This window comes from Bubalus bubalis, chromosome 12, assembly GCF_019923935.1.
Source record: "Bubalus bubalis isolate 160015118507 breed Murrah chromosome 12, NDDB_SH_1, whole genome shotgun sequence".
Classification (NCBI taxonomy): Eukaryota; Metazoa; Chordata; class Mammalia; order Artiodactyla; family Bovidae; genus Bubalus; species Bubalus bubalis.
Window position 1 is genome coordinate 43730270 of NC_059168.1, and position 24967 is coordinate 43755236.

Genomic DNA, 24967 nt, shown 5'->3' on the forward strand with positions numbered 1-24967 from the left:
GGCTGCTCTTCACTGGACCGGCCATGTGAAGATACCCCACATTCAAGGCCAGAGAAACTCTAGTAAGAGGGTAGGCACTGGAGCAGCTGTGAGGAGATACCCCACATCCAAGGGCAAAGGAGAAGCCCCAGCAAGACATTAGGAGGGGTGAATTCACGTGATCACAGACAGAACTGTGTTTGAGCATCTCCTGTGGAGGTACAGGATGGCAGTGGTCTGCCGCAGGGAGAGGGAATCTGGGTGTGGGTATGGCATAAGTACTCTGGGAGGAGGTCACCAGAACCCCATCATAGAGCTGCCAGAACTTACACAAGACTGGGAAATACACTCTTGGAAGGCACAACAGAACCTTGTGCACCAGGACCCAGGAGAAAGGAACAGTGACCCTACAGGAGACTGTCCTGGACTTGCCTGTGGGTGTCCAAGAATCTCCAGCGAAGGCGTGGGTCAGGGGTGGCCTGCTGCAGGGTTGGGGGCACAGACTGTAGCAGTACATGCATGGGATCTTCTCAGGGAGGTCAACATTATCTTCATTACCTCCACCATAGTTTGGGCCCAGGTAAATAGCAGGGACCGATGCTGTAAAGAGCAATATTGCATAGGAACCTGGAATGTTAGGTCCACGAATCAAGGCAAATTTGAAGTGGTCAAACAGGAGACAGAAAGAGTGAACATCAACATTTTAGGCATCAGCGAACTAAAATGGACTGGAATGGGTGGATTTAACTCAGATGACCATTATATCTACTACTGTGGGCAAGAATCCCATAAAAGAAATACAGTAGCCATCATAGTCAACAAAAGAAACTGAAATGCAGTACTTGGATGCAGTCTCAAAAATGACAGAATGATCTCTATTCATTTCCAAGGCAAACCATCCAATATCATGATAATCCAAGTCTATGCCCCAACCAGTAATGCTGAAGAAGCTGAAGTTGAATGGTTCTATGAAGACCTACAAGACCTTCTAGAATTAATACCCAAAAAAGATGTCATTTTCATTATAGGGGACTAGAATGCAAAAGTAGGAAGTCAAGAAACACCTGGAGTAACAGGCAAATTTGGCCTTGGAGTACAGAATGAAGCAGGGCAAAAGCTAATAGAGTTATGCCAAGAGAATGCACTGGTCATAGCAAATACCCTCTTCCAACAACACAAGAGAAGACTCTACACATGGACATCACCAGGTGGTCAACACCGAAATCAGATTGATTATATTCTTTGCAGCCAAAATGAAGAAGCTGCATACAGTCAGCAAAAACAAGACCGGGAGCTGACTGTATCTCAGATCATGAATTCCTTATTGCCAAATTAAGACTTAAATTGAAGAAAGTAGGGAAAACCACTAGACCATTCAGGTATGACCTAAATCAAATCCCTAACGATTACACAGTGGAAGAGAGAAATAGATTTAAGGGACTAGATAAACAAAGTGTCTGATGAACTATGGACGGAGGTTTGTGACATTGTACAGGAATCAAGGGAGACAGGGATCAAGACCATCCCCATTGAAAAGAAACGCAAAAAAGCAAAATGGCTGTCTGAGGAGGCCTTACAAATAGCTGTGAAAAGAAGAAAAGCAAATAGCAAAGGAGAAAAGGAAATATATACCCATTTGAATGCAGAGTTCTAAGGAATAGCGAGGAGAGATAAGAAAGCCTTCCTCAGTGATCAATGCAAAGAAATAGAGGAAAACAACAGAATGGGAAAGACTAGAGATCTCTTTAAGAAAATTAGAGATACCAAGGGAACATTTCATGAAAAGATGGACTCAATAAATGCCAGAAATGGTATGGACCTAACAGAAGCAGAAGCTATTAAGAAGAGGTGGCAAGAATACACAGAAGAACTGTGTACAAAAAAGATCTTCATGACCCAGATAATCATGATGGTGTGATCACTCACCTAGAGCCAGACATCCTGGAATATGAAGTCAAGAGGGTCTTAGGAAGCATCACTACGAACAAAGCTAGTAGAAGTGATGGAATTCCAGTTGAGCTATTTCAAATCCTAAAAGATGATGCTGTGAAAGTGCTACACTCAATATACCAGCAAATTTGGAAAATTCATCAGTGGCCAAAGGACTGGAAAAAGTCAGTTTTCATTCCAATTCCAAAGAAAGGCAATGCCAAAGAATGCTCAAACTACCACACAATTGCATTCATCTCACATGCTAGTAAAGCAATGCTCAAAATTCTCCAAGCCAGGCTATAACAATATGTGAACTGTGACCTTCCAGAAATTCAAGCTAGTTTTAGAAAAGGCAGAGGAAGCAGAGATCAAATTGCCAACTTCTGCTAGATCATTGAAAAAGCAAGAGAGTTCCAGAAAAACATCTATTTCTGCTTTATTGACTATGCCAAAGACTTTGACTGTGTGGATCACAACAAACTGTGGAAAATTCTGAAAGAGATGGGAATACCAGACCACCTGACCTTCCTCTTGAGAAATCTGTATGCAGGTCAGGAAGCAACAGTTAGAACTGGACATGGAACAACAGACTGGTTCCAAATAGGAAAAGGAGTATGTCAAGGCTGTATATTGTCACCCTGCTTATTTAACTTATATGCAGAGTACATCATGAGAAACGCTGGGCTAGATGAAGCACAAGCTGGAATCAAGATTGCTGGGAGAAATATCAATAACTTCAGATATGCAGATGACACCACCTTTATGGCAGAAAGTAAAGAACTAAAGAGCCTCTTGATGAAAGTGAAAGAGGAGAGTGAAAAAGTTGGCTTAAAACTCAAAATTCAGAAAACTATGATCATGGCATCCATTCCAATCCTTCATAGCAAATAGAGAAACAGTGGAAACAGTGGCAGACATTGGGGGTGGGGGGTGCTCCAAAATCACTGCAGATGGTGACTGCAGCCATGAAATAAAAGGATGCTTACTCCTTGGAAGAAAAGTTATGACTAACCTAGACAGCATATTAAAAAGCAAATACAGTACTGTGCCAACAAAGATCCGTCTAGTCAAGGCTTTGGTTTTTCCAGTGGTCATGTATGGATGTGAGAGTAGCACTATAAAGAAAGCTGAGCGCCAAAGAATTGATGCTTTTGAACTGTGATGTTGGAGAAGACTCTTAAGAGTCCCTTGGACTGTAAGGAGATACAACCAGTCCATCCCAAAGGATATCAGTCCTGAGTGTTCATTGGAAGGACTGATGTTGAAGCTGAAACTCCAATACTTTGGCCACCTGATGTGAAGAGCTGACTCATTTGGAAAGACCCTGATGCTGGGAAAGATTGAAGGTGAGAGGAGAAGGAGATGACAGGATGAGATGGTTGGATGGCATCACTGACTCAGTGGACATGAGTTTGGGTAGGCTCCGGGAGTTGGTGATGGACAGGGAGGCCTGGTGTGCTGCAGTCCATGGGGTTGCAAAGAGTCGGTCATGACTGAGCCACTGAACTGAACTGCTTGCCCTGGGAACTAGATGGGCATGAAATAATCCTGCCACCTTGTGGTTGCTGCTTATAACAACAATTAAAAAACCGGTGCTGATGGGCTCTTAACATTCATAAGCCCTGTGAGGCTTCTTCCCAGGTGGTACTATGGTACCACCTGCTAACGCAGGAGATGCAGATTCGATCCCTGGGTTAGGAAGATCCCCTGGAGTAGGAAATGGCCACTCATTCCAATATTCTTGCCTGGGAAATCCCATGGACAGAGGAACCTGTCTACAGTCCATGCAGTTGCAGTCGGACATGTCTGAGCACACACACTCTAGATGAAAAAAACAAAGGAAAACAAAACCAGAAAATCTCAGCAAAGAGATAGAAGTACATCTTTTTTTTGTAAGAACCAAATGGAGGGAATTCCCTGGTGGTCCAGTGGCTAAGACTCTGTGCTCCCAATGCAGGGGGCCTGGATTCAATCCCTGGTCAGGGAACTAGATCCCGCAGGCCACAACGAAGATCGAAGATCCCACATGCTGCAACCAGGACCTGGAACAGCCAAATAAGTAAAATTTTTAAAAAGAACCAAATGGAAATTACAGAATTGAAAAAAAACTTAATAGGTGAAATTCTAAAATTCACTGGCTGAACTCAGTAGCACAGGGGAGATGAGAGGATAGAGTCACAGAAGCTGACTTTCAGAAGAATTTACAGGAACCTTTCAAGGTTGACATTCAGAAGAATTTATCTGATCTGAGTGACAGAGAGAAAACAGACCCCATGCAGGCAGGGCTATTTTGCAATAAGTACAAATAGTGAGTCATTATGCTACATACCTGAAACTAACACAATGGCACATGTCCATTATGTATCAATGAGGAAGATATGAGGAACTCTGTAGACCTTCACCAGTTAATTTGTAGAACTTCACCAGTTAATATTTTGTGTTATGCACTCAATAATAATGAGTTCCATGACTTTCTTATTGTCACTCAATTCAGAGGCTTCCACAGGCACTAGCAGGAGCTGTCAGGGCACCTGTATGCAGCCAAGTGCCTGCTAAGGACACACTAAATAATACTTCTCACTCTTTTTCTTTTTTAATTATTATTTTGGTTGAACCAGGTCTTTGCTGCAGCACATGGGCTTTCTCTAGTGGCCGTGTGCATGCTTCTCTTGTTGCAGACCATTGGCTCTTGAGCGCTCGGACTTCAGTAGTTGCAGCTCGTTGGGCACAGTTGCCCCATGGCATATGGAATCTTAGTTCCCAGACCAGGAATCGAATCTGAGTCCCCTGCATTGGAAGGCGGATTCTTAACCACTGAACCACCAGGGCAGTTCTCTGACTCTGCTTTTTCTTTTCTTTCAGTAGAATCTTCATGCAAGGATCATAAAGCCATTTGTTGCTATAATAAATGAATCTTCATGCTGCTCCTTCAAAAGGAAGGAGTGGGGAGGCCATCTGTATCTGGGGGTGGGAGGGGGAGCAGTATTTAGACTGAGAAGAAGGATCTGGAGGGCAGGGGTCTCCTGGGCCATCCTGTCTCTGCCACTGACAAACGGAGTCTGAGGGTAAGACTCCTGGGTTTGGATTACAATTATTCATTTGTGAAGTGACCATAATCACCTTCCCAGTCCTTCCTTCATGAGGAGGTTCAAGGAATCTAAGCAGTTTGAGTAAGCATGCTGTTTCCATGTGTCCACACAAGACTTGGTCTCAGAAGCTCATGAGATGCTCATGAAATGTTGGATCTCCTCGCTCCACATACAGTCATCCCTTCCCCATGGTTCCTCAATCCAATCATAATTCCTTACTGAAGTCTCAGGTTGGCTGGGGGCTTTCTCTGCATTCCTTTCTGCCTCTTGGAGACAGTCCTGATATCAACCTGAAAACCACTGTGAACTTTTTGAAGGAAAATAACAATTTGGGGTTTTGAATTATGATCCGAACACTCATTCAGAAAGTACATGTTTCTTGGTGGTGAGCATGCTAGACTGAGGGTCAAGGAGGAAGGGAAACACAGAAGCCAAGAGCAGGAGAAGGGGACAGGAGTGGAGTGGAAAGAAGGACCACACTGATGTGGGAGGGAAGGAGGGTGGCTCTCAGGCTGCCAGAGCTCCTCCCGACAAGGACTGCACACGGGTTGGGACGATTCTCCCTGTTCTCCACAAAGTGCTTTGCTGTCTTTTGGATTCAAATACCTGGGAAGAGCTGAGCCTGCAGAAGGGCCACCAGGAGAGCAAGCCTACAGCCAGGCTGGGGGAAATTCTCTCTCTCTGCTCCTGGGCCTCATGATCACCAGCAATGGGCCAGGCACCCCAAGGACAGAGGCTGTCCTTGGTTTCTTTATCTGCTTCTGTGTTCCTGGAATTGACTGAGTGTGACTAATTGATTATCCTACTTTCTATCCAGAACAATCACACATCAGGAAGGAATGTCCGCAATGAAATTGTCAGATTTTCCCTCCGTGGCCTCAACCCGCTACAGCCATTCGTTTTCCTCTGGAAGAAGTGAGCCTGGGGGCAGAACCACTCCTCTGCCTGTTCCTGGAGCCAGCGGCTGAGTCACAGCCCCAACTCCCCGCAGCCTCGGTGGCTGTGAAATCAAGTGGGTTTTTCTGTTGGCTCTTCACTCCAGACCATCACCCTCCTCCCTGGTCCCCCACTTCAACCTCTGAGGTTCAGACTCTGCAGATATCACCCGGTCCCAGAGAGGTTCGATGTTGCCCCAGGTCACATGTCTCTCGGAGGCCACACCTGCTCTGGGTTTTCAGTGCATCTGAGGGTGAGTCCTCCCACACCTGGTCCTCTCATTTTCTACCAGTCTTCTCTTCCAGCGACCTACCAGAAACAACAGCCTGCCTGTTTCCAAATTTCGTGGTCAACTCCTCTCAGAAACATGTGACATTGGTGGTCACACCTGGCTTCTTGACGCACTTCCCTCCAGTAGCCTCCCGGGTCTTCCCGCGCCCACCCCTGCCAGTCTTCTCAGATCTCGTGGCCTGAAATACCACCCACCTGCTGGCCACTCCCAAGTGCGTCCAGCTCAGTTTTTCCTCCCAGCTCCAAACTCATGTATCTAGCAGCTTACTTGACTTCTCTGCTTGGAAAGGTGACAGACACCCCCAAGGCGGCACCCCAGAGCTGAACTCCTGCCAAGCCCTCCTTCAGAAACCGGCTTCATCTCAGGCAAGGCCAGCGCCTCCCTTCGTTTGCTCAGGGCAAAACTTGGAGTTGCCTGGACTTCTTTTCCTTCCACATCTTACATCTGATTGGGCAGGCTCTGCAACCACCACGTGTCTTGACTGTATTTCTCACCACCTCTACAGCCCCGCCCTGGTCCCAGTACCACTGAACTCAGCAGGACCACGCAGCCCTGGATCCCTTCTCAGCTGAGCAACCAGAGTGGCTGTCACATCCTCCTCTGCTCTGGACCACCCTGGGAGGGGGGGAGGGGAGCGGGCATCACTCTCAGGAGAGCGGCCAAAGTCTTTTCGGGGGATCCAGGATTCGTTTTAATCAGGCATGGTAAGACTCAGAGACACGGGAATGGCTGTCAGGAAGGGAGAGTCTATATTGACACATCCCTAGAGACTGGAAGCACGCACGCTTGGCCACGTGGGGGAGCCCAAGGGCCAGTCCGGAGGTTCACTCTGTGGGGAAATGCTGCCAAGAGTCTTTACTGTGGTTTCCACAGTGTAGGCACTGGGGGTTGAATAACTAAATAAACTGCCCCTGGCTTCCTGGTTCCTGGCCCCGGGGTGAGCAGGCCAGGGGAGCAGCGGCCTGGACTGTGAGAGCCTCTGGAGAAGGGCCTGGGGTGAGCTGTGGATTGGGTGATTTGCCTATTTGCTGCCCCTGGGGATTAGCTGACATGGTAAGAAAACAGGCTTCATACCCTGGCACCTCCGCGAGCTGCGGCCCCACCGCGCGCCTGGGCAGGACCGCTCCTTCCCCGGTCCCTGCAAGGCTCTCTCCTGCCTCCTTGTGGTCTTTGCTCAGATGACACCTTCTCAGTGGGGTCTTCCCTGCTTACCCAGTAGTTTAAAGTTGCACTCCGACTCTGTGCTCCCAATCGCCTACCCTGCTCTGCTTTTTTCTTTTCTTGCACTGACACTTAATACATCACATGATTTACTTTATCATTGTTCACTGTGTTTCTGTCCTCTTTGACGACAGCGGGTGCCATCCCCAGGCCTAGAGCAGGGTGTGGCGCACAGAGGCCCCAAGCCAACAAGTCTCCTGAACTACAGATGGAACCCCTGTTCTACAACTCCTCAGGCAGCCCCTCTGCAGCTCCCGAGGAAACCAAGTTCTGACTTAGGGAAGAAGAAGAGGCAAAGATCCAGCATAGACGGGGGACCCCCTCCACAGTTGTAGGTTTTTCTCCCCCATGGCTAGTAGCCTCCAGCTGAGTCAAAAACGAGCCCCAAACTCAGGGATTCCCCATGAAAAGCGCAGCACAAGGCTCTAGGCTTCTCGTGTTTATCTCTTAGTTCTGCTGTCCCATGTGTTTTTCTGTTGAGATGTATTTCACAAGTCGTAACACTCACCCTTCTAAAGAGTGCAGTTCACAGCCCAGAGCTGTGCATCCACAGCCCCCATCATCAATTTTAGGACATTTTTACTGCCCGGGAAGACATTACACACCCCTTCACTGGAACCCCAGCCCTAGTCACCCAGACTCTCTCCCCATCCTTATAAGTTTGTTATTCTGAATGCTTGTGGAGAGGCAGCCATCCTCTGCCATTGTACTGGCTTCTTTCTGTGGCCACTCTCCCTGGGTGGTGAGAGGCAGAAACTGAACACTGATCAGGAACTCTCCAGGATGCTTGAGGCTGCGATGGATTTCTAAGTAGGCAAGAGCTCCTGGGGTGCGAGGAGTCTGCAGTGAGGATTTACTTGCTGGCATGGAGCACAGGAGTGGAGATGAGCCTCAGATCCCCTCCAGCTTGGTCTTTGAGTTGGGAGTGTTTTAAGGGAGAGGAACAAAGGGACTGGGATTAATCATGATCCTGTGACATTTCTTCACCACGGCTTTAGGAGTCAGGATGTCTCTGGCAGCTCGTGGCTCAAGGGTCTGTGAGCTCACCTTGCACTGGAGAAATGACCTGCGTGTGTGACCTTAACACTGGTAGCAGTTTTCATTAGTATGACTGTTATGTGCAATCTTATCAATAACAGCAATCTTAGTCACCTGACCCTGGTTGATTAGTGTTCAGTGAGCACAGGATGGAGGTCAGAGGGGACAAGAAAGGGAATAAAGTTATGGACAGAGAGGTTAATCATAGATGTAGTGAGGAAACTCGGTTTTAGGGGGACTCAGTTTCAGAAGCAAGGCTGCATTCCCCAAGGCCCTCACAAAGGCTCCGTTTCAATGTACAGGCTTTCCGGCTGGCTGCTGTGGTCCCCACCTCCATCCTCCCCCCACCCCTCAGTGGCAGGGGGAGGGACAGGAGGAGCCAGAGCCTGGACCCAAGATAGAGATTGTTGAAAAAGCTCCGGGTCCCACCTCTGGGGCTGGCAGCAAAGCGTTTGCAGAGTGCTGCACAAGGCCTGCTCCAGACCCGAACTGGCCGCTGCCTGAGGCCCTTGCCAAGTGTGAGGTCAACAGAGCCCTCCTGCTTTGGCCCAGCTCTGAGCAGACCTGGAAACCAGCCCCAGAAGGAGCACCTCAGCTGAGCTCTCTGCCCTCAGTAGATCACAGGACACGCCCTGGAGTGGCTCTCCCCAGGTCCCCAGGTTTAGGCAGAAACCTCCATCGTTAGGTATTATATAAGGGAAGTTTCTCCCAGTCATCAACTGTGGCTGGTAAGTAGGTCTGTTTTTCTTCCAGCACATTTGCTGAGCTGCTGGCAGAGCTGCTGTAAACACTGCAGTTCTGCTGGGACAGACTGCAGGCCTCAGCCAGTTACTGTTTGTAAAGAACCTGCCTCACAGCAGAGACAGGTACGACTACTCAGAACATGGTGAAACCTGCAGAACCAGACATGGCCTGTCCTGGGGAGGAACCTGCTCCACCCAGGCAGTGCAGTTAGGCAGAAACAGAAGCCGAGGCTGGGCTGGGGAGGAACTGTCACGAAGGCACTGTTCAGAGCCTGAGGTCACTGCGTGTGCAGGAAGAAGAAAGGTGTGTGAAAGGAGCAGAGCCAGGTGGGGCTTGCAAAGTCCCCCCAACCAGGCGGTGTCCCAGGGTGTGGTCACTGTGTGCTCTACTGATGGGGAGCAGCAGATCGACAGGAGGGGCCTGGGCCTTGGAGGGGCTCAATTTCCCACTCCCTGTCGGACCCTGAGCTGTCACCAGCCTCAACTGACTCTGAGGTTCTGTCACCTGTGCCAGAAACTCCTCGGGCCCAGAAGACTTCCATCATAAGCACATTCCTTGTTGGATTAACTACTGGAGGCTGGGGACCAGATGGCCTTTATCTCTGTGCCCCAGTATGTACCTGCCACAGACCAGGAAATTTTATAAATTCTGGTTACAATGAATGAAATGATAGGTAAGGGAGAGAGGGTGCCGATACTAATTTTGGGAGTTTGGCTATCGCTTTTTCCTGGAAAAACATTTTTCTGTTGTCCAGAGATACTTGGCTGTAGAAGAACTCTTACAAAAGAGCAGTTTTATGAGAGAAGTGTAGACCGTCCAGCCCACATGGATCAAATTTCCCTGTAAGTCCAAGAATGTTCTTTTACAAACATAGCAGAGATGGGGGAGGGGAGAGGGCTTTCAGAAGGGAGGAATATTAGAGCTTACCCAACCCAGTGCAGGAGAGGGAAGAGGCGATGGTGTGCAGTCCAGAGTGGCTGGATTCTGTTCCTGTATGGAGAAGTGGGTGCTGAAACACACTGCAGCTAGTTAAAACTCTCTCCATGTGTGATTTTCTGCTGGCTTTGCCCCTCCCCCATGCCTGCTGACCCCAGCGCTAACACTGCAAGATGAACAGCTTCAGTTCAAGTTCTACTGCTGTTTTGTCCTATGTGAAAGAAAAATATCTACTGCCGTATTAATAAACAAGAAACATCATAGCCATCAGTGATTGCTGGCTTCCAAATGTGAGTGAGGGCTCCCGAAACTGTCATCATACAGATGCTGCCACCCCCATGGTGACGGCCGAGGAGCTGGGGGGACACAGGTAGCAAGGTGGACAAGGATACAGGATCGGCCGCAGATTGCTGAGCTGCACGTGCAAAGAACGGATTCAGGGGGCCCAGAGGCTTGCAGCTTGCCATACGTAGAATGCTGAATTCCTTAATTTGATGCCTTCTGGAGTATGAAGTCAAGTGGGCCTTAGGAAGCATCACTACGAACAAAGCTAGTGGAGGTGATGGAATTCCAGCTGAGCTATTTCAAATCCAAAATGATGATGCTGTGAAAGTGCTGCACTCAGTATGCCAGCAAATTTGGAAAACTCAGCAGTGGCCGCAGGACTGGAAAATGTCAGTTTTCATTCCAGTCCCAAAGAAAGGCAATGCCAAAGAGCTACTGCACAATTGTACTCATTTCACACACTAGCAAAGTCATGCTCAAAATTCTCAAGCTAGGCTTCAACAGTTTGTGAACCGAGAACTTCCAGATGTTCAAGCTGGATTTAGAAAAGGCAGAGGAACCAGAGATCAAATTGCCAACATCCATTGGATCATAGAAAAAGCAAGAGTTCCAGAAAAACTTCCGCTTCATTGACTACACTAAAGCCTTTGACTGTGTGGATCATAACACACTGTGGAAAATTCTTAAAGAGATGGGAATACCAGACCACCTTACCTGCCTCTTGAGAAATCTGTATGCAGGTCAAGAAGCAACAGTTAGAACCAGACATGGAACAACAGACTGGTTCCAAATTGGGAAAGGAGAATGTCAAGGCTGTATATTGTCACCCTGCTTGTTTAACTTATATGCAGAGTACATCATGGGAAATGCTGGGCTGGATGAAGCCCAAGCTGGAGTCAAGATTTCAGGAAGAAATATCAATAACCTCAGATATGCAGATGACACCACCCTTATGGCAGAAAGCGAAGAAGAACTAAAGTGTCTCTTTATGAAAGTGAAAGAGGAGAGTGAAAAAGCTGGCTTAAAACTCAACATTCAGAAAACTAAGACCATAACATCCAGTCCCATCACTTCATGGCAAATAGATGGGGAAACAAGGGAAACAGTGACATATTTTATTTTCTTGGGCTCCAAAATCACTGCAGATGGTGAGTGCAGCCATGAAATTAAAAGACGCTTGCTCCTTGGGAGAAAAGCTACGACCAACCTAGAGAGCATGTTTAAAAGCAGAGACATTACTTTGACAACAAAGGTCCATTCAGTCAAAGCTATGGTTTTCCCAGTAGTCCTATATGGAGGTGAGAGTTGGACCATGAAGGAGGCTGAGTTCCGAAGAATTGATGCTTTTGAACTGTGGTGTTGGAGAAGATTCTTAAAAGTCCCTTGGACTGCAAGGAAATCAAACCACTCAATCCTAAAGGAAATCAATCCTGAATATTCATTAGAAGGAATGATGCTGAAGCTAAAGTGCCCATACTTTGGCCACCTGATATGAAGAGCTTATTCATTAGAAAATCATTGGAAAATTTATTGGAAAATCTTTCCCTGATGCTGGGAAAGATTGAAGGTAGGAGGAGAAGGGGACGACAGAGGATGAGATGGTTGGACGGCATCACCGACTCAATGGACTTGAGTTTGAGCAGGCTCTGGAAGTTGGTGGAGGACAGGGAAACCTTGTGTGCTGCAGTCCATGGGGTTGCAAGGAGTCAGACACAAGTGAGAGACAGAACAACAACTTTGATGTTCAGACTACCTGCTCCCTTTGTTGCAAACTTGTATATAACCTGACTCCCCCTCCCACCTCCTTGGAGAAGTTTTCTCAGAGTTCCTGAGATACTGTCTCCTGGCTCAGAGTCCTAAATATTCCCATCAAATAAAATAATTCTCTACTTCCAGGCTGTGACTATGTTTTTTAGTCAACACCTAAGAGAATCTGAAAAGAAATATTAGTGACACAGGCACCATTCTCCAAGAAATGGAACCAGAGCTCCTTGGAGAAGGGACAGATTCCAGGATCGAGGGGAAGGTGACCAGAAGACCCTAAACAGTTTCTGGGGCCAAAAGGTAAGAAGCACTCAGAAGTCAGCTGGACTCATCGACCTGAAGGAATCCCTGCCGGGGCAGTGTGCACAGCAAAATAAACAATGACAATTCTGGATTGAAACCCCAATAAAATCAGCATTCTAGAGTCCACACCACTGCAAACAGGTGACTTCATTGCATGCGCTGAGCCTCATCAGAGTCGGGGCCAAGCTGCACCCAGGCTGCGTGTCCCTGGAGGAGCAGAGGCCGTGGTTAAAGGCTGTCTGCTGTCAAACACTGGGTGCCTATGAGCAATGTGACTTACAGGGCAGATTTCACATACAAGCCCTTTCCTGTTCACACCAACAGGCTCAGGATTAGCAATGAAGCAGAGCCGTCAGCCTCCTCCCCATGATCATCCAGGGTCAGAGGGGCAGGGTCTGCACTTGCTCTAGCGAAAGTCCAGGCCCCCAAACCCTTCTCACAGGCTGCCCCCCTAACACCACACAGGCCCCGACACAGACACCAGGTTACCATGGGACTGAGCATAGCTGGTAAAACATCTACACAAAGTACTGAGATGTGAAGGCCGGAGGCTGGAAGATACGGAAGTGCCAAAACTTTCAAAATTAACCATGAACCCCTCTAAAAAATTACTCTTCTGTGATATTTTTTCAGAAATTTTAAAATGCAAAATCGTCCCTCATAGTTTAGGCTTTTCCTCCAAACTTGACCTTCTCTCCAGCGTCCCCATGCTCTTCCCCTCCTCTCCCTCCTCCCTCCAGCAGGCCCTTCCTGGCCCCGGAAGCCCTTCCCCCTGTTTTGTGACCCTGATGTGACCCTTCCCACGAACAGATGGCCCTTCCAAACACCCCAGAACCTAGCACCCAGGCCCCAGCCTAACAAGCCTCCGGGACCTGTCACGTTGGTGGCCGATCTCCTTCTTGGGGGCTGTCCTCCTGCCACTGGCCAGCCCGTCACAGCTGCCCATGGGCTTTCAGCTGCCCCCACTCACAGCCTGAGCAGAGCACTATGCACACAATGAGGGCTTGGTGAGATTAAAAATCATGCTCGGTTCCTGAGGGTGTGGGGGACATACTGCATGTAAGTTGGTGTGACCTCGACAAAGGCAATTCAGCAACAATTGCCAAAGTTTGAAATACGCACATCCTAAAACCCAGGAGTTCTCATCGGTGATTATCCTAGAGTTTCACTGCTGCAAGTACAACACTTTGCTTTAAAAACCTATTCATTGTAACGTCATGTGCCCTTACAGGCTTATTTCATTGATTCGGGCAATCATTCGTCCTCTGTCGCTCAGTCGTTTCCAACTCCCTGACCCCATGGACTGTAGCCCACCAGGCTCCTCTGTCTATGGGGTTTCCCAGGCAAGAATACTGGAGTGGGTTGCAATTTCCTCCTCCAGGGGATCTTCCAGACTCAGAGATCAAACCCACATCTACTGCATCTCCTGCACTGCAGATTCTTCACCGCTGAGCATATCAGTGGTTACCTGGTGGAATAAATCACACGCCCTCTGCATGTGGAATAATATTCAGATGTTAACAAGAAAGCAGCAGGGCTGGTACGCTGGTACAGAAAAGGTTGCTGGACGTCTGGCAGGTGACAATAGCCGTGAGCGCAGCACAGTGCCACCTGTGTGAAAACGCATGTTCACAGAAGCCCGTAAACATAGACTGTTTCTCACAGGATTCCCATGAAGCCTGGCAGTGGTTGCCTGAGGTAATTAGATAGAAAGAAAGGCCAAAGACAGAGGAAAACTCACTTTTCTCTTTCTTCACAGGATTTTAACTTTACAATTTTGTTCGTATGTATAGTTACTTATTCCCAAAAAATAAAATAAAAGTTTGTATAGTTTTGTCTCTATAAACTTGGGGGACGTGAAAGAGTTACTGAATTTAACCCCCGTGGGCCTTGTACTTGTTCCCTAAGAGTCAAAGAGGAGAACATGAGGCGGTCTCCTCTCAGAGGGAAATGGCCAGTGTGGCCACCAGCTGGTCCTCCAGGGATCAAGAAGTGGACAGGAGCCAGAGGGCCCTGGGGGTGGCCTGGCCACCTCAGGGGGACCCCAGCCCCGAGTTCTGCCCCAGAAGCCATGCGTTTATTGCTTAATCTGCCAGCATTTTTGGAGTATGGTCACTGACTGGAGGGCTCAAGGACACAGAGGTAAGCAGGCCCACGTTCCAGGAGCGACGTCGACTCTGCCAGGTCAGGCTGGGCCACTCCCAGTCATGACACAGCCGAGGGAGGGGCCGCCTGGGCCGCTGGCTCGTGAGTCACAGCCTGACCCTCCCTGTGGCCCTGGCTCTGGGCCACCCCCACCCACAGTGCCGCCTGTGGCCCTCAGGCTGTCTGCCCCTGTCTTCCCTCCACCCTGCCCCGCCCAGGCCCACACCTGTCACCCACCCCTCGCCTGCCTCCTCAGCAAGGTGCCCTCCCGCCCAGCTCCCCCAGCTCAGGGCTTTGTTGGAGGGTCACACAGCTTGACCTCTAACCACTCCTGCAATCTCCCCAAGTAAGTCCTCGTTCCATGGAGGGTGGGGACTACATTACTCCATGGTAGCGCCCTGTCCGGCACCTTCCAGACTCCCACTTAGGACCTTTCCAACAACTGAATGACTTAATCTCCTCCTTCCTGGTCCCCTGTCAGGCTTGGTCCTCCGCAAGCCCATTCCCTGGGCCACACTGACAGGGATATTTAAAGAGAAAGAGCTGTTTCCTTCTTACTGAACTAAGGAAATAGAGGAGAGGCTGGTCTGTCCTTGTCACCATCCTTAGAGGAGAGTCAGCCGAGGAAACGAGCTGGCCCAGGCTCTTCCGACAGGGACCAGCCCCTGACCTGCAGGTCAACATCCCAGGATGGTAACAACATCCTCCGCCTGACGGTGACAGTCCCCCTCACGTCACACAGGCGCGGGTCCCCTGCCCAGAGCTGTGTTTCTGAGATGCTGACTTCTCCTGTCCCTGGGGTTCCTTTGTGTGTCACCCTCCCCGCTGTGTCTGCAGGCATCACATCCCAATTTCAGCCTTCAGGGGCTCTCGGGTCTAGGAGCCAAGCCCACACCTTTCCCAAGACGGGAGAGCCCAGTGGTCCCCCCACGTACACACAACCCACACCGGCCACACGGGGTCAGGCTTGGTGAAGCTCACACCACAGTCAGGCCTTCAGTCCCCTCTGGTTTTTCTTCCTGAAAGTCTGTGCTTCTCCAGTTCCCAATAAAGTGCAAACACCATCTCCCCATCCCCCCATGCACACATGCACAATACACACACACATGCACATGTGTATCACACACACACCTGCACACATGGAACACACATACCAGCTCTTCTGATGAGATCATCTTATCCAGATCCTGGGTCCACAGCTGCCCCAGGCCGCTCGGTGGCAGCACTCTGTGGACGGCCCCCACAGGGACATAAACTGGCTCTGCTCAGCCCTGACAGTAGCCCAGAACAAGAGACACAGTCCACCTTCTGTTTTCCCCATCTTTGCTCAGCTTTTGTCTTGAAAAGCTGTGAGGCGGCTCTGGATCCGCATTCATACCAGTTTCCTGACAGCACAGTCTCTTAACCCCATCCCCGCTCCCAAATTCCCTCCAGACCAATGAAATCAGGATCTCTGGATGTGGGACTCAGAAACTGTGGGATTTTGTTTTCTTCTGTTTTCTTCACAGCTACCAAGTGGGTGTAACTTTCAGCTGCTGTAACTGAGAACCACTGCCTGGTAGTAATTAGCTGTGTCAGGTTAGGACGCTCGGGGCTGCGAGAAATAGGAAATCCCAGTTTAAACAGAAAGAAATGTCCTCTGTCCTCTAACAAGTCAAAGGTGAGGCGGTTCCACAGCTGCTATAACACCCTGATGTGTTGGCATCACCCACTCTGTGCTCACCTCGTCAGCCTGTCCCTAGCTCCTGGCAGCACATCCTCACGTGGACAAATTTTCAGGGTGCGGCCTCCTCACCTCCCTTCTGGGAGTCAACTCTCTGGATTTGTCACACATTCTTGGGTCCTTTTCATGACTGAGTCATATTGCATTGTGTGTGTGTGTGTACACAATATATATATACCACACCTTCTTTATTCATTCCTTTGTGATGGCTGTTTAGGTTGCTTCCATGTCCTGGCTGCAGTGAACCCTCGGGTGCACAGGTCCTTTTAAACCATATTTTTCTCCAGACATATGCCCAGGAGTGGGATTGTTGGCTTGTATGGTAGCTCTGTTTTTAGCTTTTTAAGGAAGCTCCATCCTGTTCTCCACAGTCACTGACTCACTTCAGTCAGTCGTGTCCGACTCTGCAACCCCATGGAACTGTGCACACCAGGCCTCCCTGTCCACCACCAACTCTCAGAGCTTACTCAAACTCATGTCCATTGAGTCGATGATGCCATCCAACCATCTCATCCTCTGTCGTCCCCTCCTCCTCCCGCCTTCAATCTTTCCCAGCATAGAGTCTTTTCCAATGAGTCAGTTCTTCACATCAGGTGGCCAAAGTTTTGGAGCTTCAGATTCAGCATCAGTCTTTGCAATGAATATTCAGGACTGATTTCCTCTAGGATGGACTGGTTGGATCTCCTTGATGTCCAAGGGACTCCACAGTTCTCCACAATAGCTTTACCAATTTACATTCCCACCAAGAGCACAGGAGGGTTCCCTTCTCTTCACTGCCTGGATGTATATAGTTTAATTTTCATAAATCTTACCAAAATGCCTTCCAGAAATGTGTCCCACGTTACTCTCCCAAAGGCATATGAGAAACCCTGTCTCCCACACCTCCATCAACAGCAGCTCAGCATCCTCTGAGGTGCCTGTTGAGCTGACACATGAAAAATCATTTCACAGCTATGATTTGTGTCTCCTCCATCATGATCCGGATAAGAGTAATGTTTTAAGTGTTGTGTAGATAATAAGCACAGCACCTTCCATTTGCTGCCTGGGTGGGGGCCGGGTAAAGAAGACCAGTTCCTATAAAGGCAGAGAGGCCCACTGCCGGCTGCCCACCGTGGTCTGACACTCCGGTGTCCTATGGATGGAGCTGGGAAGACCACCACCAGGACGATGTATATATATACCACACCTTCTTTCTGGGTTGCCAGAAAAGGTGGGAAATCCACCTAGGGTGGGCAGTCTCCTGCTGGGCACCAGGTCCGCCCAGAGACACCCAGTTCCCCCTCCAGTCTCTGTCCTGAACTGATGCCCACTGTGAGGTCTTCAGTGGGTTCCAGGGACCCTCCTCAGTCCTCAGACTGCCAGGGGAGGAGGGCAGGTGGTGGTGGGGCTGGCCGATGATTCATTCTTCCTGGACCAAGTACTGCTCTGAGCACAAACGGTGAGACAGAAATTGACACGATACAGTGGGAGCCCTGGGGAAGGCAGCCGGCCCTGGGGAAGGCAGCCGGCCCCGGGAGAGCCGCCAAAGGTCTGAGAAAGATCCAGGCTGAGGGGAATTTAGGGCTTACTCCAACCTCTGATGAGGTTCTACAAACAGCCTCCTCTCCCCAGCACTATAAACGCCACAAAGCAGTCCCTGGGCCACCCCCCCCCACAAGTCCTGGGCCAGCACACAGCAGGCACAGACAGTGCTACCGCAGTACAAGAAAGGGCTGAGGGCAGGGCCCACCATGGTGAAGAGCCCCTTTCCCAGAATGCCGGCCTCTCCGTGGTGAGTGGTTGTGGCCAGGCAGGCAGCTGGTCCAACGGCAGGGACCACACTGCCTGGGAGCAACCCTGCTTTTCTGGGTCCTCACTGTCGAGACTGGGGACAAGTTACAGCCATCTGCCAGTTTCCCATCTGTGAAGGGGGATAAACCGGACATCCGAGGTCAGGGGAAGGGGCAATCCAGTACATTACATGAAGTGCTTGCAACACTGTGACCCTCGTAACAGTCCATCAATTTCCTGTCATCACATGAGCCGCCGACCCCACCGACCCACCTGTTCCATCTGCCATTGACCCCAGGAAACCCCCTTGGGGTCCTCAACCTCCCCTGGAGGGCGGTCAGATCTGCCAAGTAACAGTACAGAGCAGACAGTCTAAGAGCATCTCAGGCATACCATACTAAAATATTGCTCACTGCTTATCTGAAACCCAGCTTTAACTGCACAGCCTGTACTTTATGCAGCAACCTGACTGCTGGACACATTGTCAGAATCCCCCTTCTCCCCTACAGGAAATTGTAAAGTTATTACAGTACTTTGGAGTATTTTCAAAACATCATCTCACTATTCACAGTAATGTGTTTATTCTTTTCCAAAGAATGTTCTTTGCACCAGAACTGTTTCTAAAACTGGTCTGATTAAAAAAGAAGCCTAGAATCCTGGACTCCCCAGACCAACCAGTCAGTATCCCCAGGATATAGCGTTGGGGGTGTGTTTTTGGCAAGCATCTCAGAAATCCTGAGACGCAGGACAGGTAGGTCTGGGAAACACTGGGCTGAAGTGGATGGAAAGAGTATGGAAGAGTAAGAGCTCGTGAACCTCTGATGGCAAAGCAAACGATGATGCCTCCCTAGTGAAGCAGACCACAGCTGTTCGAGCCTCCCCAAGGCCATGACTGAGCACATTGGGATCCCTGAGGCCACTCAGCTGCCCTGGCTGTGACTCTCCAGGTCCGCCTCTATGAATCCCAGAGTTTCAGCGTTTCATCTTTCAAAATCGTCACAGTCCTTGACTTCCTCCCCCTCTTTTAAAGATTTTTTTTCTGGTGGGGACCGCTTTTAAAGTCTTTATTGAATTTGTTACAACATTGCTTCTGTTTTATGCTTTTTGATTTTGTAGCCTGGAGGCAAGTGGGATTTTAGTTCCTCAACCAGGGATTGAACCCACCCACCCACCCACCCCACCCCACCCCACCCCACCCCACCCCACCTGCCGCATTGGAAGGCGAAGTCTTAACCACTGGACCACCAGAGAAGTCCTCCACTCACTGTCAAGGGGCACCCAGGTTGTTCCTAATTCGTTATTACTGTGCCATCTTGTACCTGTCTTCTGGTGAATGTACTGAAGGGTGAAGACCTGATGCCCCACTAACACCACTTTGACACAATGAGTCTTTGGAACTGAAGGCACTTGAGAAATAACAAATGTGGGAAAGTCTCTCTGACCCCTTTTGAGATAAAAACAAGTGAAAAAATTTTCCATGAGAAGGACAACCTCCCTATACCAGGAAGAAATATCCTTATCACCAGCAACCAGGAGTCCACACTGAAACAGACTATACAAGAGAGATTCCTAAATCACCCTTCACCCTAGTGAGCTCCCAGGTATTTCCTGATCCCTGTCTCACAACCCACCACTCCTAGAAGCTTAAATCTTTTCCTCTGTCTTTTTGCTTCACAAACTTACTGTTTTGTTAAGAGAGTATCAGTTTGGTTCAGTTCAGTCACTCAGTTGTGTCTGACTCTTTGCGACCCCATAGAATGCAGCATGCCATGATTCCCTGTCCATCATCAACTTCCAGAGCTTGCTCAAATTCATGCCCATTGAACTGGTGATGCTATCCAACCATCTCATCCTCTATTGTCCCCTTCTTCTCCCACCTTCAATCTTTCCCAGCATCAGGGTCTTTTCTAATGAGTCAGTTCTTCATATAAGTGGCCAAAGTAATGGAGCTTCAGTCTCAGCATCAGTCTTTCCAATGAATACTCAGGACTGATTTCCTTTAGAATTGACTGGTTTAATCTCCTTACAGTCCAAGGGATTCTCAAGAGTCTCCAACACCACAGTTCAAAAGCAGTAATTCTTCAACACTCAGCTTTCTTTATGGTCCAACTTTCACATCCTTACATGACTACTGGAAAAGCCATAGCTTTGACTAGATACACCTTTGTTGGCAAAATAATGTTTCTGCTTTTTAATATGCTGTCTAGGTTTGTCATAGCTTTTTTTCCAAGGAGTAAGCATCTTGTAATTTCATTTAAGAGAGTATAGAGGGATAAAAGATGGCTCAGTCCTACCTGCTTTTATGGCTCTTATTTTTCCTTTTTTTTTTTTAATTGTATTTATTTTTGGGCTTCGCTGGGTCTTCATTGTTCTCATTTTGGGTTCTCATTGTGGTGGCTTCTCTTGCTGCAGAGCACGGGCTCTTGGCTCATAGGTTTTAGTAGCTGTGGCGCATGGGCTTAGTTGCTCCAAGGCATGTGGGATCTTCCTGGACCAGGGATCAAACCTGGGTCAGCTGCACTGGCAGGCAAATTCTTAACGTTTGAACCATCAAGGAAATCCCTCTTACTTTTCTTATGAAGGCTTCCATGAACACATAAAAAAATTAAATAAAGCTGTAGGTTTTCATCCTGTTAATATGACCATGTCAGTTTAATTCTTGGACCCAGTCACAGAACCTAAGAGGGTAGAGTACCTTCCTTGCAGAACCTGTGCCTTTACCGGTGGGATGCTGGGTCCCCAGGGTACGGTGCTCAGCTCTGACAGACAGTGTCAGAGACAACGTACAGGGTATGCTCCCAACAGCAAGGTTTGAAAGTCCCACTTTCTCCACATTTTTACCAAAGCTAGGTATTATCACTCTTTTTCATGGTGGTCCAGTGGCTAAGATTCCATGCTCCCATTGCAGCACACAGGGGTTCAATCCCTGGTCAGGGAACCAGATCCCGCATGCCCTAACTAACCTGGCACAGTCAAATAAGTAAAAATCAATATTTTTTTTAAAAAAAGAATAAAAGTAACCATTTTAAATGGAAATATACAGATTAGAACAAGGAAGGTTTGGGCAAGAGGTGAGAGTCACGTGGCTAAAACATGAGCATGAGTAGGGGGTGGGGCCTGACTGAAAGGGGTGTGGCCGAGTCTAGGTGGCCAGTTAGTAATGATGATGATGAGTGGTCACTGGGTGTTTCTACATGCTCCCTGTGTATTAATACATTGAGTTCTACAGAGAGAATCACTATTACTAGAGCCCTCACTGTATAGATAAGACACAGAGGTGCTGAAAACCTTCCCCAGGTCACCCAGCTTCAAAGAGAACTGCCACTGTCTACCTAGACTTGACCTACGACATTATTCTGTCCTGGAGCCAAATTCACACTGGGTCCATGTGCTCACAGCTGAGGGTTGGAGGAAGGGCTGTGGCTTGCTTCTTGCCCTGGGGTCAGATGGTTATTTTCAACTGTCTGGGAACCTTCAGAGTCATTGTCAAACTGTGAGCTTTGAAAACTGTGTAAAATGCACCTTTACATTCGTGGGCTCCTCTCAGATACCTGATCAGTTCAGTTCAGTTCAGTCGCTCAGTCGTGTCCGATTCTTTGTGACACCATGAATTGCAGCACACCAGGCTTCCCTATCCATCACCAACTCCCGGAGTTCACTCAGACTCATGTCCATTGAGTCAGTGATGCCACCCAGCCATCTAATCCTCTGTCGTCCCCTTCTCCTCTTGCCCCCAATCCCTCCCAGCATCAGAGTCTTTTCCAATGAGTCAACTCTTCGCATGAGGTGGCCAAAGTACTGGAGTTTCAGCTTTAGCAGCATTCCTTCCAAAGAAATCCCAGGGCTGATCTCCTTCAGAATGGACTGGTTGGACCTCCTTGCAGTCCAAGGGACTCTCAAGACTCTCCTCCAACACCACAGTTCAAAAGCATCAATTCTTCGGTGCTCAGCTTTCTTCACAGTCCAACTCTCATATCCATACATGACCACAGGAAAAACCATAGCCTTGACTAGACGGACCTTTGTTGGCAAAGTAATGTCTCTGCTTTTTAATATGTTATCTAGGTTGGTCATAATTTTCCTTCCAAGGAGTAAGCGTCTTGGAGCCCCCCAAAAATAATGTTTCCACTGTTTCCCTATCTATTTCCCATGAAGTGATGGGACCAGATGCCATGATGATCTTCGTTTTCTGAATGTTGAGCTTTAAGCCAACTTTTTCACTCTTCACTTTCACTTTCCTCAAGAGGCTTTTGAGTTCCTCTTCACTTTCTACCATAAGGGTGGTGTCATCTGCATATCTGAGGTTATTGATATTTCTCCTGGCAATCTTGATTCCAGCTTATGCTTCTTCCAGCCCAGAGTTTCTCATGATGTACTCTGCATATAAGTTAAATAAGCAGGGTGACAATATACAGCCTTGACATACTCCTTTCCCTATTTGGAACCAATCTGTTGTTCCATGTCCAGTTCTAACTGTTGCTTCCTGACCTGCATATAGGTTTCTCAAGAGGCCAGTCAGGTGGTCTGGTATTCCCATCTCTTGAAGAATTTTCCACAGTTTATTGTGATCCACACAGTCAAAGTCTTTTTCATAGTCAATAAAGCAGAAATAGATGTTTTTCTGGAACTCTCTTGCTTTTTCCATGATCCAGCAGATGTTGGCAATTTGATCTCTGGTTCCTCTGCCTTTTCTAAAACCAGCTTGAACATCTGGAAGTTCACGGTTCACGTATTGCTAAAGCCTGGCTTGGAGAATTTTGAGCATTTCTTTACTAGCGTGTGAGATGAGTGCAATTGTGCAGTAGTTTGAGCATTCTTTGGCATTGCCTTTCTTTGGGATTGGAATGAAAACTGACATTTCCCAGTCCTGTGGCCACTGCTGAGTTTTCCAAATGTGCTGGCATATTGAGTGCAGCACTTTCACAGCATCATCTTTCAGGATTTGAAATAGCTCAACTGGAATTCCATCACCTCCAGTAGCTTTGTTCATGGTGATGCTTTCTAAGGCCCACTTGACTTCACATTCCAGGATGTCTGGCTCGAGGTCAGTGATCACACCATCATGATTATCTGGGTCATGAAGATCTTTTTTGTACAGTTCTTCTGTGTATTCTTGCCACCTCTTCTTAATAGCTTCTGCTTCTGTTAAGTCCATACCATTTCTGTCCTTTATCAAGCCCATCTTTGCATGAAATATTCCCTTGGTATTTCTAATTTTCTTGAAGAGATCTCTAGTCTTTCCCATTCTGTTGTTTTCCTCTATTTCTTTGCATTGATCACTGAGGAAGGCTTTCTTATCTCTCCTTGCTATTCTTTGGAACTCTGCATTCAGATACTTATATCTTTCCTTTTCTCCTTTGCTTTTCACTTCTCTTCTTTTCACAGCTATTTGTAAGGCCTCCCCAGACAGCCATTTTGCTTTTTTGCATTTCTTTTCCATGGGGATGGTCTTGATCCCTGTCTCCTGTACAATGTCATGAACCTCATTCCATAGTTCATCAGGCGCTCTATCTATCAGATCTAGTCCCTTAAATCTATTTCTCACTTCCACTGTATAATCAACTCACAATGGATTAAAGATGTAAATGTAAGACCAGAAACTATAAAACTCCTAGAGGAAAACATAGGCAAAACACTCTCCGACATAAACCGCAGCAGGATCCTCTATGACCCACTTCCCAGAGTAATGGTAATAAAATCAAAAATAAACAAATGGGACCCAATTAAACTTAAAAGCTTTTGCACAATGAAGGAAACTGTAAGCAAGGTGAAAAGACAGCCTTCAGAATGGGAGAAAATAATAGCAAACAAAGCAACTGACAAAGAATTAATCTCAAAAATATACAAGAAACTCCTGCAGCTCAATTCCAGAAAAATAATGACCCAATCAAAAAATGGGCCAAAGGACTAAATAGACATTTCTCCAAAGAAGACATACAGATGGCTAACAAATACATGAAAAGAGGCTCAACATCACTTATTATCAGAGAAATGCAAATCAAAACCACAATGAGGTACCATCTCATGGTGGTCAGAATGGCTGCTATCCAAAAGTCTACAAACAATAAATGCTGGAGAGGGTGTGGAGAAAAGGGAACCCTCTTACACTGTTGGTGGGAATACACACTAGTACAGCCAGTATGGAAAACAGTGTGGAGATTCCTTAAAAACTTGGAAATAGAACTGCAATATGACCCAGCAATCCCACTGCTGGGCATACACACCAAGGAAACCAGAATTGATAGAGACACATGTACCCCAATGTTCATCACATCACTGTTCATAATAGCCAGGACATGGAAGCAACCTAGATGTTCATCAGCAGATGAATGGATAAGAAAGCTGTGGTATATATACACAATGGAATATTACTCAGCCATTAAAAAGAATACATTTGACTCAGTTCTAATGAGGTGGATGAAACTGGAGCCTATTATACAGAGTGAAGTAAGCCAGAAAGAAAAACACCAATACAGTATACTAATGCATATATATGGAATTTAGAAAAAAGGTAACAATAATCCTACATGCAAGACAGCAAAAGAGACACAGATGTATAGAACAGTCTTTTGGACTCTGTGGGAGAAGGCGAGGGTGGGATGATTTGAGAGAATAGCATTGAAATATGTATATTATCATATGTGAAACAGATCGCCAGTCCAGGTTCGATGCATGAAACAGGGTGCTCAGGGCTGGTGCACTGAGATGACCCTGAGAGATGGGATGGGATGGGGAGGGAGGTGGGAGGGGGGTTCAGGATGGGGAACACATGTACACCCATGGCTGATTCATGTCAATGTATGGCAAAAA

At 47.8% G+C, this 24967-nt stretch overlaps 1 long non-coding RNA gene across 1 annotated transcript; it reads right to left on the reverse strand.

Moving 5' to 3' along the window:
• Positions 1-3911: 3911 nt before the first annotated feature.
• On the reverse strand, positions 3912-16180 carry LOC123328512. Its single transcript, XR_006543380.2, has 3 exons — positions 15819-16180; positions 10159-10221; positions 3912-3953 (listed from the first exon to the last, which is right to left on the reverse strand). It is a non-coding gene; the product is annotated as an uncharacterized LOC123328512 (long non-coding RNA).
• Positions 16181-24967: the final 8787 nt, after the last annotated feature.